General features: G+C 52.0%; 1 pseudogene; it reads right to left on the reverse strand.

Annotated features, from left to right (window-relative positions):
- Positions 1–5260: 5260 nt before the first annotated feature.
- Positions 5261–11524, reverse strand: LOC138807268 (uncharacterized; annotated as a pseudogene).
- Between the last annotated feature and the right edge of the window lie 1337 nt (positions 11525–12861).

The following is a 12861-nucleotide window of genomic DNA, read 5'->3' on the forward strand; positions in this document are numbered from 1 at the left end:
GCGCCACTTCTGGTTTCCTGGTGGCTCATTGGAGATGTCTCATGGACTTTCCTGCCCAGGCTGGCTTTGAACCATGATCCTCAGATCTCAGCCTCCTGAGTAGCTAGGATTACAGGCGCCCAACTTTCCTCTCTTTTAATCGAATGAATATGCTAATGAGGTGGTAGGTCCCTTGGACTAGAGCTTGGCTTTCTATCAAAGATGGAAGAGGAGGTGGATGAGGAGAGGCTGTGATGGATCAGCCCGCTGCAACTGTCTAGGTTTGTGACCTAGAAGCACTTCCACCCAAGGGCAGGGCCCATGTGGGTCGTCAGCTATGCAGAAGCTGTGTGTACAAACTTAGAACCATCTGTTTGGCAGTCTAATGCTCCTTTCTCTCCTCTGTCTCCTTCATCTCCCACACCTACACCCATCATTTCTACCTAGGTCACATGGGATCTACCTTTATTAGCTGCCAATCAGCCGTGAAGATAAAACATTGGTAATACCAGCCGGGCACAGTGGCTCATAGATGTAATCATAGATACTCACAAGGTTGACATTGAGAAGATGGTGGTTTGAGTCTAGCCCAGGTTAAAAAAAAAAAAAAAAAGTTTAGGAGACCTCATCTCAATAAAAAGCTGTGTATGGTGGCAGCATCTGTCATTCCAGCTGTTTGGGAAAGCATAAATAGGAGAATCACGATCCAGGCCAGCAACATCATCAACAGAAAACTGTATTTTATTTATTTATTTACCAGTCCTGAGCCTTGAACTCTTGGCACTGGGCGCTGTCCCTGAGCTTCTTTGGCTCAAGGCCAGCGCTCTACCTCTTGAGCCACAGCACCACTTTAAGGCTTTTCCTTTTTATGTGGTACTGGGGAATCGAACCCAGGGCTTCATGCATGCTAGGCAAGCACTCTACCACCAAGCCACCTTCCCAGGTCTGAAGACTCCATTTTAAAAATAACAAAAGGAGAAGGATTGTGGGTATGGCCCAAGGGGTACGACGCCGGGCACCCTGGACTTCCAGCTCCAGCTGGTGAGGGCGGGCAGGCAGGTGGGGTGAAGGAGGGGAGATGGAGGAGAGGAGATGTGCGAACCCCAAATGCCCCCTGCCCACAAAGACTAGAGGGATGCAGGGACTCGGCCCCGCGTTGGACTTGTGTTGTTCCCCCAAAGTGCCACCAGAGGGCAGCAGAGCCCGGGGAGCCACGTGGCGCTCGCTCTCTCCTGTCTCCCTCCCCCCTGCCCTCCCCTCTACAGGCCAGGTACCCTGGGGTCTCCCAAGCGTTAGGTAAATTAAACGGGTAGGTTTCATTGGGTGGCCGACGAAGAGAACACAGGCAGGAAGAGAAGCTTACTACCCAGCATTGGCGCTGCGGTCCCCCGGGGTTGAAGTAGGGAAGGGGGCGGGGAGAAGCTGCGGCCACAGCTCCCTCGGTCCGGGGGAGGCGGGACAGGGGCGGCCCAGGACGTGCCTCCGGGTGTGCCAGTTACCTAGGTGACAGGTCCGGGGCGGAGACCGCCAGGAGGAGCGGAGGCCTGCGCCTGCGTGGCCCGGGGCAGCGCTCGCCGGGGAGATCCGGGGACACTAGTGCTCAGCGGCCGTGGTGGGAGTGGGGTGTCGCGGGCTCACCTTGGCCAGGAAGCAGGGAGTAAACAAACGGCCGCAGGGAGAGAGAGAGAGGTGTGGGGCCAACGTCCCCGCCTTGCTTGTGAATTTGGCGCGCTGGGCGGGGCCTTCGCATGCTGGGCGGGGGCCCCTGGCGCAATGGGCGGGGCCTAGTATGCTGGGCGGGGCCTGGCGCAACGGGTGGGGCCCTGGCATGCTGGGCGGGGCCTGGCGCAATGGGTGGAGCCCTGGCATGCTGGGCGGGGCCTGGCGCAATGGGTGGAGCCCTGGCATGCTGGGCGGGCCCTGGAGCACTGGGTGGGGCCTTCACATGCTGGAGGGGGGGCCCCTGGCGCACTGGGCGGGGCCTAGTACGCTGGGCGGGGCCTTGGCATGCTGGGCGGGCTCTGGTGCACTGGGCGGGCCCTGGAGCACTGGGTGGGGCCTTGGTATGCTGGGCGGGCCCTGGCGCACTGGGCGGGCCCCGGAGCACTGGGTGGGGCCTTGGCATGCTGGGCGGGCTCTGGAGCACTGGGTGGAGCCCTGGCATGCTGGGCGGGCTCTGGAGCACTGGGCGGGCCCTGGAGCACTGGGCGGGCCCCGGAGCACTGGGTGGGGCCTTGGCATGCTGGGCGGGCTCTGGAGCACTGGGTGGGGCCTTGGCATGCTGGGCGGGCCCTGGCGCACTGGGCGGGGCTCTGCCCCTTTGGCTCCTGTGTTGCCCGGGTAACCAGGACTCACAGGAGCAGAGCATGGCCTCTGTGGACCGCAGGAGTTGGGGTAACACCCCGCCACAGAGTGCAGCCCCACCGGTGAGTGCACTGAGCCGGGAAGCAGAGGGGTACCTTGGAGCTGAAGGGCTGCACTCTGAACTGGGAAAGAGAGGCCTTGGGGAAAGAGAGGCACTGGAAGGGCGCGTTGGGGTTTGCCTGATGTGCCCCCAGCCCCGGGTGACCGTCCTGCAGCTCCTCCCGTGGGTCCCCCCCATGCCCCCAGAGCCGGGCCGTGTGAGGGGAAGGTAAGGTTTGGGGGTCACCCTTTCCCTCTCTTACCCCTCCCCTCTGCTTTGGGGGCCTGGGAGGTCTGCATGGGGGTGCCGGGGTGGGGGCAGGCGGTTGAGGCTGGCTGGGGAGGCACAGGTGGGCTGCTGAACCGGGCATGCTCGCGGAACCCCGGGCTGCAGACCTGCTGGAGCTGATGATGCTGCGGAACGTGCAGATGCACCAGCTGCTGCTGAGTCCCTGGCGGCGGAGGCGCGGAGCCCAGGGCCATTCTTGCCTGGCCCGCAGGTGCGTGGGGGTGCGGGCCCGGCTGAGGATCCTGCTGGGGTCCCCACTAGAGGACAGGTTCTGGGCATGGGGAGCAGGAAGCCAGTGCATACCTCTCCGGCAGAATCTCTTTGACAAGGCTGATGTGCCTTCAGGAAGGGGAGGGTCTTCACCTCCCAACCCAGAAAGTTCCCTTCAAGATTCTGGACTTTGCTGGGCACCAGTGGCTCACGCCTATAATGCTAGCTATTCAGGAGGCTGAGAGCTGAGGATCGAGGTTCAAAGCCAGCCTGGGCAGGAAAGTCTGTGAGACTCTTATCTCCAATAAACCACCAGAAAACCAGAAGTGGTGCTGTGGCTTAAGTGATAGAGCACTCGCCTTGAGCTGAGGAGCTGAGGGAATTTCTGGACTTCAGACCCCAAGAGAGCAGCTACCATTGTACCTTGGTATCTGACAGCAGACACCAGGGGCTTCCATGATACTGCTGAGCAAGAGAATGAGTGAATGAATGAATGACTATGAATACAAGGCCACCTGGCACAGGGGAGGACACAGCATGCATGCCCACAGGTGGATGGGGAAGGGTCCTCGGAAGAGAGTCCCTGGTGGCCTTTGAACCAGCCCTTGAGAAGCGGGTGGAACTGTAACCCTGAGTTGAGGGTTTGAAGGGTGCTTCTGACAGCGCTAACAGTCAGGAGTAAGAATGGAGGAAAGTACTAGAAGGGGCCACAGTAGGGCCCAGCTGCTGTGCTCCTCCTCCCAGGTCCCAGGAGACCCCGGGGTGAGGACCCCCCCACGGAAGGGCAGGGGCACCTCAGTGGATTCCCTACCCCAGCTCTGAGGTCACATCTGCTGTACCACTTACTTATTTATGGCCATCCTGGAGGTGGAACGCAGGGCCTTGGCACTGGCTTGGCAGGTGCTCTGCCACTTGCCATAACCCCCAGCCTAGGCTCTGCTGCAAGCAAGTTCTTCAACCTCTTCCCACCTACAAAATAAGGAGGAAGAGTCTGCAAAGTGCCTTGCTCATGTGCGGTGAATGCACACTTGCTGGGAGACGGAGGGGTGGGGCAGGGAGAGCCTGAGCCTGGGTCTCCGTCTTCCATCCACCCTTTGCGCATGCCCAGGTCTACCAGGGCGGCCAATGCGAAGAATGGGAGGAGCAGATGGACACCCAAGAGGAAGGGCCTTTGGTGTTCCACCACCACTACCTGCCCTGCCTCATGTCCCCCCTGAGATCCCCCATCACCCTGGCCAGCCCCTCCCCTGCCTCCTCCTCCAAGCCGTCCTCACAGGCAGGATGCACCGGGGATTCAGCACCTGCCTCCTACCTCTGGACAAAGAGGGGTGTAAGTAAGGCTGGAGGGGTCTGGGCACTGTCTGCTTCCTGCTCTGGGGCCAGGGCTGGGCTAAAAGAACCTGCAGGGGATTGTGGGTAAAACCCTCGAGGGTACCTCAGGGCTGCTAAAAGGGTCTTCTCTCATCTCAGGAGAGATGTGCCCCCACCTCCTCCTCCCAGTGCCACAGAGACTGTGGGTGCAGATGTACGGGGAGGGGGGGAGAAGGGAGGGTAGATGGGACACGGTCTCCTTAGACTACTGTGACGCCGAGAGCCTGCCATGAAGAGGAGGCTGGCCAGAGCCGGTGGCTCACACCCATCATCCTAGCTACTCAGGAGGCTGAGACCTGAGGATCGCGGTTCAAAGCCAGCCTGGACAGGAAAGTCCATGAGACTCTTATCTCCCATGAACCACCAGAAAACCAGAAGTGGCGCTGTGGCTCAAATGGTAGAATGCTGGCTTAGAGCTGAAGAAGTCAGGGAGAGTGTCCAGGCCCAGAGTTCAAGCCCCACAGCTGACCAGCTGACTGAGAGAGAGAGAGAGAGAGAGAGAGAGAGAGAGAGAGAGAGAGAGAGAGAGAGAGAGAGAGAGAGAGAGAGAGAGAGAGAGAGAGAGAGGGAGAGAGAGGGAGGGAGAGAGAGGGAGAGAGAGAGAGGGAGAGAGAGGGAGAGAGGGAGGATGCTCACCGGGTCCTCACCAGCTTCAACAGCCCTGGAGTCCTCCGCAGCTGTCTTCTGTCTGCTAATGCTGCGCACACACCCAGCCCTCCTCCCCAGACGAGCCCTCCTCCCCAGACGAGCCTCTCCCAGTGGATCAGGCCGCTCCTCCCCACTGCCATCTTGACCCCGTCCCTGCTCCTGCAAGCCCTGTCCCGGGCCCAGAAGCTGTGTGAGGCCAATGTGGTCCCACTGTTGTCTGTCTGGACCAGAGCCCCAGCCTACCTCTGCCCTCTACTCCTCTCTCGGGGGTGATAAAGGCTGTAGAGTCACTTTTGGCTTAATAATAATGGAGTGGGAAAGGAAGGGACCACTCCTTTCTCCCAGGAGGTTAAGGCCTCCTTAATGGCTGGCTAGACAGAGTCCTTCTGGACCCCTGAGGTGGGCCCAGCGTGAAACATTCACCCCAGGTTGCCAGCTGCTAGCAGAAAGAGAGTCAGGGCTGTGTACTGCTCCTAGGAACGGCCTGAGCGCCCTCTGGCCCAAAGCGCACTGGGGACGCACCCCTCCCCCCCACAGTAGGAATCGGTCACTCGTAGTGAGGGTGGTCCTCCGAGGCCTGGACTGGTCCGTGAGGGGCTGCTCAGGGCAGACTTGGGCTCTGGAAACCTTTGTGAAGGAGAGGACAGGAAGGAGACTGAGGGAGACACTGAGGGAGAGAAGGCCACATCTGGTGCCAGCTGTTGGCGGTGATCCCAGGGACAGATATGGGTTACGTCGAAGGGTCTGTATTGAGGCTCGAAAAGAACATCTCCAGAGGGGACTGCAGTCCTCGTCCTTCAACCAGGGCTGAGTGCCAGCATCGCCATGCCAGTGGGCAGGCGGGTCATACAGGGTGTGCCCGGGCAGCCGCCTCCAGGCAGCTAGCACCCCGTACGTGCCTGTCCGCCTCTGATGCAAACGCTGGCCCCAGACAAAGCAGAGCAGGACAGATGTCACCAACAAGCACAGCAGCACTGACACGATGGGGATGATAGACCATGCGGTCCTGCTCAGGCTCTGGGGAAGAACACAAGCCGTCAGGTGCCAGGATCCTGGGTGTCCACCTGTCACCCCCTGGCCCACCTGGCTGAGGAGAGAGGACTGGCCAGGCTGTCTGCCTCTCTAGGAGAAAAGTGGCCCCCACCAACCAGGGCAGATGTCCCTCCGCCAGCATCCCCGGGGACGAGCGTGTGGTGGCTTGCCACCATGGAATGGACTCAGCACCATCCCGACGAAGCCCCTCCTCAGGCAGATCCGAGTGAACTGCAGGGAAACTCTCCCTGGTGACAAAGAACATTTTTGTCCACGGCCAAAAACAGGAGGCAGCCTTGATCAAGGTCATGTGGCTCAAGCATGTCAAGAACTAGTGGAGTACTCTTGACTTCTAGAACAAAAGGGTCCTAGAGAACCGAATCTGAAGGGGAGTAAGATCTCAAGATTTAAGTGTAGCTGGGTGCCAGTGGCTCACGCCTGTAATCCTAGCTACTCAGGAGGCTGAGATCTGAGGATCTCGGTTCAAAGCCAGCCTGGGCAGGAATGTCTGTGAAACTCTTATCTCCAATAAACCACCAGAAAACCAGAAATGGCACTGTGGCTTAAGTGGTAGAGTGCTCACCTTGAGCTGAAGGGCTCAGGGATAGCAGCCAGGCCTACTGTTCAAGCCCCACAACCAACCAACCAACAAAGATCAAGTGTATACCCCATCCATCTGAGAATAAGGATCTGGATTTGTCTGCCCCCAAGATGGTGGCCCTTACCATAGACCTCAAGGGTCTGGGGCTCCGAGATGCTGTGGAAGAGGCTCCCACCAAGAGACCGCAGGTCCAGCTCAGCCCGGCAGGAGAAGTTCAGGAGGCCATCCTGTCTCTGAGCCGTGCGGTTGAAGGCGGTGGTGGCTTCGTGGGAGGCAGACATGGCATCCCTGAAGGTCTGGTTCTGAAGGATCTCCGTACCATGCAACAGGGTAAGGCTCTGAAGGGGCTTCACGGCTAGCACCCCACACTCGATGGTGAAGGGTTTGCCCACCACCACCCTCGAGGGCTTCAGCTTCAGCGTGACCTGCGTGGGACGCTCTACAAGAGACAATGACGGGAGGTGTGGCCTGGCCAGGGCCAGCTCTTACTATTTCAGGTCCCTACATATAGACGTGGGGGAGAAGAAGCGGGCTGGGGCCTAGTCTGCCGTAGTGTAGCGAGAAGGAAGGAGTTCAGTGTGAAGTATCACATGGTGGACTGTGTAGTGTTTTAGGGATGAGATTTGGAGATTAGACAAGAAGGAGGTAATTGAGTTGACAAAGCAGAAGTTCAGAAATTGTACAGCCAGTTGGAAAGATAGACAAGTTTGAATCTGTCTCCTTCCTCTCTAGATATCCAATACAGATGTCAAACATTAAAGCTGATATTATGTTGAGAGAGACTTGGAAAGGAAATGGGGTCCTTAAGGAATTGACTGGGGAATTTCTCACTTAGAAGGTAGGGACTAGAGTCAGACCCACCTTGCTTCTCCAGGGTCATGTTTCCTTACCTACCAGACAGGGCCTGTGCGGGTACTCTAGATTTTCCCTTTCCCACACCTCCTCCATATAATAATAAGTTGGATTCAGTACATCTTTCTAGACATTTGATCCCTTGATGTTAATGATGGGGAGGGCTTCAGCTTTGGAGCCAAAGTGTTGAGAGAATTGTGTCATAGGTGTGTGTATCTGTGTCTGTGTGTGTGTCTGTGTCTGTGTGTGCATGCGCATGCGTGTGTGTATTATTTGCCATGTATCCTCAGGGGAAGATGACATCATGTGATGCCTGAGGCCCTGGGTTCGATTCCTCAGGACCAAATAAGCAAAATGAAAAAAGCCGGAAGTGGTGCTATGGCTCAAGTGGTAGACCTCCAGCCTTGAGCTGAAGAGCTGAGGGACAGCGCCCAGGCCCAGAGTTCAGCCCCACAACCGGACCCAAAAATAAATAAATAAATAAAATCTTCCCACAAAGAATATGCGAGATTTAGGTAATTGTACAAAAGTTCCAGTAGCAATTAATCTAATTTTAATAAAACTCTCAGAATGGAAAAAAAACCCACCAGGAAAGGTGTCTCCTAATAAGACAAGTACAGGATTAAATAAGGACACTAAAGCCAATTTCATGAAGTGCAAAAATTATAAAGAAAATACTAGCAAATCAAATCTGTTAGTATATAAAAAATAAGAAACATAAATGACCTGGAGATGGCCGGGTGCTGGTGGCTCATGCCTGAAATCCTAGCTACTCAGGAGGCAGAGATCTGAGGATTGTGGTTTGAAGCCAGCCTAGGCAAGGAAGGTCCATGAGACTTTTATCTCCACTTAAACACCCAAAACAGCCAGAAATGGAGCTGTGGTTCAAGTGGTAGAGAGCTGGCTTTGAGCATAAAAGCTCACAGGCCCTGAGTATGAGCCCAGGAACAGCACCAAAAAACAAAAACAAAACCATAATCAACCAAACAACAACAACAAACCAGATTGCACATGGTTTGAAATACCTAGCAACCTGTCATCCCAGTATTCAGGAGGACTGCAAATTTGAAGTCAGACTGGGTTATATATTGAGATCTTGCCTCCACAAACAAAAATGATACATATATAACACATCATATCTAAGTTTTGATCTTAACAGTGGAAGCAAAGTCTATGAATGTTATTCATGTCTGGAAATACAGACACGGGGCTCTCAATCACAGTGCTCTGCTCTCATACCAGCTGCACAGACAGGGGATGGCTTTGCTGTGTAACAAGCTTAGATTCTGATCCCAGAATTCTCCTTTTAGCAGCCGTCTCCTCCTTCCATGCCTCCTCCTCCTTGTCCTTCACCAGCTGCTTCCCACAAGCATCTGTCTATTAACCTGCCTGAACCCAAGTTTTATTCCAGACTCTGCTTTTTGAAGAAGTCCTGACTAAAAACTTACAGTATCTGAGGACACACACGTGCAAACATTGATGACATTCAACATCCTTGCATGATAAAAAGCTCTTAGCAAGTGAGAGGAAACATTCTTGAACTCAAGAAAGGAAACTTAGATACAACTTATATATTACTTTTAATGAGTAAATCTTAGCATGTCCTTCAAATTTATGATCTCTACTTCTATTGAACAGTGCGCCAAAGGTCCTAGACAATGCAGTAAGACAAAAATCAATCAATCCATCCATCAACCAGTCATTTAGTTAGTTGAAAACCTACAGATTAAGCCTGGTGCTGGTAGGTTACACTTATAATTTTAGCTAATCAGGAAGCTGAAAGCTGATGATTGAGGTTCAAGGCCAGCCCAGGCAGACAAATCTGTGAGACTTTTAACTCCAGTTAATCTGCAAAAAGCCAGAACTAGAAGCAAGGAGAGTATTTTTTGTTTGTTTTTGTTTTTAGTCTGAGACTGGAACTCAAACTTGGTACCTGATGCTTTTTGCTCACTGACTAGCACTCTACCAACTGAGCCATGCCTTCAGCCCCCAGGGAGTGTATTTTTATGTCACTGGGATACGACTTTACAAGACCTCAAAACTGCCAGTCATAAAATAACAAAGAATTGATCATTTGAATTATATTGAAGACAGGAAAATTTCAAGGAAAAGAAAAATGTGCAAGAAAATTAAAAGATGCCTTAACTCAATAATTATAAGGCAAATTAAAATTGAAGTTACAGTGGGGCAGCCTGTAATCCTAGCTACAAATGGGGCTGAGATCTGAGGATCACAATTCAAAGTCAGCTGGGGCAGGAAAGTCCGTGAGACTCTTATCTCCAGTGAACCACCAGGAAACTGGAAGTGGCTGTGACTCAAGTAGCAGAGTGCTAGCCTTGAGCTGAAGATCCCAGGGACAGCTCCCAGGCCCAGAGTTCAAGGTCCACAACCGACCAAAAAAAAAAAAAAAAAAAAAGATTGAAATTGCAATGAGATACCATACTGGATTGACACGTTTGGAGAGGTTGCAGGTCAACAGTAGCTCTAACAATGGCTGATGAGAGTTTGTATTGGTCCTCTAGAAATAATAAGGTATTTTCTTTAAAAACTACAGAGTCTCCTGTCCTACAACCCACAATTCCTCCCTTAGACAAACTTTTGCATTAAGATGGAGTGGACATGTCTCATGTTAACTTTTTATTGCTTTTATGACCTTGGGCAAGTTACTTATTCTCTTTATGCTTCAGCTTTCTTATCTGTAAAGTGAGATTAGTAATGATATCACAGGCTGGGGAAATGACTCAAGTGGTAGAGTGCCTGCTTAGCAAGCATTTAAACTCAAGGCCCTGATTTCAAATCGCATTATCACCAAATAAAGGAAAAAGAAAAGAAATCGCCATTACAGTTGTGTTGTGTATTAAACTAATTAAATGAGTTAATATTTTCAAGCATTTAGATCAGTGTCTAGCACGTAATAAATACTAGGCATTGTATAACTTCCAGAAAATAAAGATAAATAGGCATGCATTTATGATAAAAAAGAAAATAATAAACACAAGGTTACAGAAGGTAGAAAGCAAGAAGCACAAAAAGAGCTTAGCAATATTCCATCTGTGTTCATTGTATTACTTGTACAGTATGACAACAGATATGCCACACAGGGTTTTTTTATGTGTCACCTATGAAATTTTGCCAAAAAGTGGAAAGAGAGAAGGGAAATTCCTTTATGTCAAGAAAGAAGAAGAGTTGGGCACTAGTGGCTTTTTCCGAGCTACTCAGGAGGCTGAGATCTTAGAATCTTAGTTTGAAGCCAAGGCAGGAAAGTTCATGAGATTCTTATTTCCAATTAAACACCAAAAAGCTCCTAGTAAAACTGTGGCTCAAGTAGTAGAGCACTAGCCTTGAGAAAAACAAATAAAGGACAGAGTCCAGGTCCTCAGCTTAAGCCCAAGCATCAGCACCAAAACAAGAGAAACGAAGGAAGGAAGGAAGGAAGGAAAGAAGGAAGGAAGGAAGGAAGGAAGGAAGGGAGGAAGGAAGGGAGGAAGGACAAAGGATGAATGAAAGAAAGGAAGGATGGAAGGAAGAGGAGGAAAAAAAAGGAAGGAAGGGAGGAAGGAAGAAAAAAAGATGATCTGTTTGAGTGTGAGCACAGTTTAGGGGAGCCTCTTCCCAGCTGAGAAGGATTCCCTTTCCCAGGGTAAATTCCTCATGAACTCACCATACTTGCTTGGAGAGAAGGGGCTGTCCTTTCCGCTGCATATCGCCTCCGTGGCTGGGCTCATACCCCACGTGGAACTGGGAGTAAAGAAAGAAGCTTATCCAGTGACCAGGCAGAAGAGGAAGGAGAGGAGGAAAGCAAACAGGAAACCAGCCAGGCGGGTGGGCTTGAGCCCACATAGAACAAGAGCCTTAAGGGTAGACAACAAATCCATAAAACTAGGGATTCCCAATTCCTGTCCCTGCTTACTGGAGGAAAAGTGAGGCCCAGAGAAAGGAGAGATCCAGAACACAGGTCTTGACGCCAAGCTTTGTCAGAGGTAAGCAAGGAGCTCTAACTTACCCTGTGGCTCAGATGAGGGGAGCTGCGGGTTCAGGAACACCTGGGCTGAGGTAGCATGGCTGGTTCAGCAAAGCCACTGATCAGATCCTCTCCACCCGTGTCACCATCCTGCCACCAACACACATTTCACTCAGATGTTTTCTTCTCTGCTCTTTGTGGGTCACGTGCTTCCTATGTGGGTTCAGCCTCCACCCTCCCCAACCCATCCCCAAACACCCACAAAACAACCAACCAACCAATCTGACTTGAGCTCCACTGTCTTTTTTTGGTCGATCGTGGGGCTTGAACTCTGGGCCTGGGCGCTGGCCCTCAGCTCAAGGCTAGTACCCTACCACTGGAGCCACAGCACCACTTCTGGTTTTCTGGTGGTTCATTGGAGATAAGAGTCTCACAGACTTTCCTGCCCAGGCTGGCTTTGAACCACGATCCTCAGATCTCAGCCTCCTGAGTAGCTAGGATGACAGGTGTGAGACACCAGTGCCAGCTTTTTTTTTTTTTTTAATTGTAGTAAAACACACATGACAAAATTTAACCTATACAGTTGTGAAAATTAAATATGTTCACATTGTTCTGTAACCAGCATCACGACTATCTCCAGAAGTTTTTCATCTTCCCCAATGGAAACTCCAAATCCATGAAACAATAACTACCTATTCCTCCCCTCGCCCCCTCCCCTGCATTCTACTTTCTGCCTCTGACTTTGGCTATGGTGGAAACGCTACAGAAGTGAAACCGTGTTGTGACTAGTTTATTCCCCTTAGCAGAGAATTCTCGTTTCAACCACATGGTAGGCAGCACATGCTAGAATTTTCTTCCTTTTTAAAGCTGAAGACTTAGTTCCCCCATTGTCTATAGGGAGCATATTTTGGCAATTGGTTCATCTGTCTGTGGGTACCTGGATTGCTTCCGCATGTTGGCTGCTGTAAAGAAAGCTGCTCTGGACATTATTTATGGTGTACAAATATCTACTGGGGACCTGGTTTTCAACTCTTTTCGGTTTCTACCCCCAAAAAGGGGTTGTTGTGTCATATGGAAATTCTAATCTTTTTGAGGAACCACCACTTTGTTTTCCTCAACTTGTGTGTGTGTGTGCGTGTGCGCACACACGCATGCGTGCACGCTACTCCTAGGAAGTGGGCTTAAGTCACAGAATTAGTGGCTTTCATTGAGAAATCACCTGTCCCTGTCCCTGGGGTCTAGTCCAAGTCCAAGCATTCTTTAGGGCTCTCTTAAAATCCAGATAAAGATCCTTTTTTTGGTCAGTTGTGGGACTTGAACTTGGGGCCTGGGCACTGTCCCTGAGCTCTTTTTGCTCAAAACTAGCAGTCTACCACTTTCAGCCACAGTGCCACTTCTGGTTTTCTGATGGTTACTTGCAGATAACAGTCTCACAAACTTTCTTCTGGGGCTGGCTTTGAACCATGATCCTCAGATCTCAGCCTCCTGGGTAGCTAGGCTTATAGGCATGAGCCA

This window comes from Dipodomys merriami, unplaced genomic scaffold (assembly GCF_024711535.1).
Source record: "Dipodomys merriami isolate MVZ:Mamm:240054 unplaced genomic scaffold, mDipMer1.0.p SCAF_42, whole genome shotgun sequence".
Classification (NCBI taxonomy): domain Eukaryota; kingdom Metazoa; phylum Chordata; class Mammalia; order Rodentia; family Heteromyidae; genus Dipodomys; species Dipodomys merriami.